We start from the raw sequence: 1946 nt of genomic DNA, 5'->3' as shown, positions 1-1946 counted from the left end.
CATGCTTCCCCTCTGCCTCCCCCCTGCCTCCCCCCTCTGCTTTCCTGGGGGACCCTGGACTCCTCCAGCAACTTGACAGGCCACAGCCAAAGACAACCCCGCTCGGCACCATACCTCCCCTGGGGAGGCCCCCTTTACTTATTTTTATTTTTATTTTTTATTTTGTTTGAGTTGGAGTCTCACTCTGTCGCCCAGACTGGAGTGCGGTGGCCGGACCGCAGCCTCGACCTGCCAGGCTCCGGCGATCCTTCCGCCTCAGCCTTCCGAGTAGCCGGAATTACAGGTGCACGCTACCACGCCCGGCTGATTTTTTGTTGTAGAGATGAAGTCTCGCTGCCCAGGCGCGTCTCGAACCCGCAGGCTCAGGCAATCCACTCACCTCGGCCTCCCAAAGGCGCGGGATTACAGGCTGAGCCACCGAGCCCGGCTGGAAGGCCCCCTTTAAAGCTTCCTTCCAGAGCCTTCTGTCAAAGTGCAGTGTCCCAGCGTGGAGCCTCCGTCCTGAAGGTGAGGGTTGCCAGATTCAGAAGAAGAAAACAGGATACCTAGTCACATTTTAACTTCAGATAAACAACACACAATTCCTTAGCCTGGGTATGTCCCAAGTGTTTCCCGGAACACACTTAACCGGGCACCCTGTGCTTGGTCTGACAGCCCTGCCTTGTTCCTTCCCTTGAGAGCAGGTTCTGACAGGGAAGGAGAAGAGGGACGGGTCACTGGGGCCACCAGGGCGACAGGCCGCATCTCCCAGCCTCCCCTGCAGCTCCCTGCGGCCAGTGAGTCTAGAGTCGCTGAACAGGAGCGCTAGAAAGCCTCCTTAAAATGGGCGCAGGCGGGGAGAGTCTGGGTGTCTTTCCTTTTCTGTGTTACTTGAGAACATGACAGTTGAGTGTCAACAGCCAGCCTGGAGGAGGAGGCCCCAGGTGCTAGGTGGTGGGGTGGGGACAGTGGTGGTCCGCCTTCTCCTCCCACTCCTTGTCAGGGGCCCCACCCGCTGCTTGGTAAGAAGTCTACATGTCTCCAGCAACTTTAGGCCCAGAGCGCCTGGAAGGTGCCCATATGCTCGGTGTCTACCCAGTGAGCCTCTGCCTTACAGTTGGGGAAACTAAGCCAGGCTTCTGCCCACAGTCTTGTTAGCAAACAAGTGACTGTCAGCATCAAAACTTTAAAAACAGATACACACAAGAGCAAACTCACCTGCGGGTCTTGTCTCCCAAGGTTTAGGGTTTTCTGGGATTTAGAGAAAGGCCCTGTTATTGGTCCCTGGGGTGGAATGTCTTGGCCCCACCTGGCAGACTTCCCGGGGGCATCTGGGACCTTTGTTGAAGGCCTGCCTTCTGCAGTCTACTCAACTCTGTCTGGTCTATTATTTGAGCCTCACGAAAGCTCTGTAGGGCAGACTAGCAGCCCTGCTGCCTCAAAGCCTTTTGAGATGCAAAGGACACCTATGTACATTTTTTTGTATATATGTACATTTCAATTAAATTCCAGCCCCAGGAGAGAGCGTCCCGGTGGTGGCTCATCCCAACACTTTGGGAAGTGGAGGCAAGAGGATTGCCTGAGTTCAAGGGTTCAAGACCAGCCTGAGCAACATGGCGAGACCTCATCTCTACAGTAAATCAAAAAATTAGCCAGGTGTCGTGGCACTTGCCTGTGCTTCAGCTACTTGGAAGGCTGAAGTGGAAGAATCGCCTGAGCCCAGCAGGTCGAGGCTGCGGTGGCCGTGAGTGTGCCACTGCATCCAGCCTGGGCGACAGAGACTCTGACTCAAAAAAAGGAAGCATCGTGGTCCACAGCCATATCCAAAATGTGCCTGTCCCCTGTCCCATCCCTCAAGGTCTCGCTGGAGAGCAGGTGTTCTTGCACATGTTCCACTATGAGTGAAAGTCCCATCTTGTCCCCTCCGTGGTGGCATATACATTTTTTTTTTTTTTTTTTTTTTTTTT

The sequence above is a fragment of the Carlito syrichta genome, unplaced genomic scaffold, assembly GCF_000164805.1.
Source record: "Carlito syrichta isolate Samal-C Ts95f unplaced genomic scaffold, Tarsius_syrichta-2.0.1 Scaffold303290, whole genome shotgun sequence".
Lineage (NCBI taxonomy): Eukaryota > Metazoa > Chordata > Mammalia > Primates > Tarsiidae > Carlito > Carlito syrichta.
Note: the sequence above shows the minus strand (reverse complement) of the source record.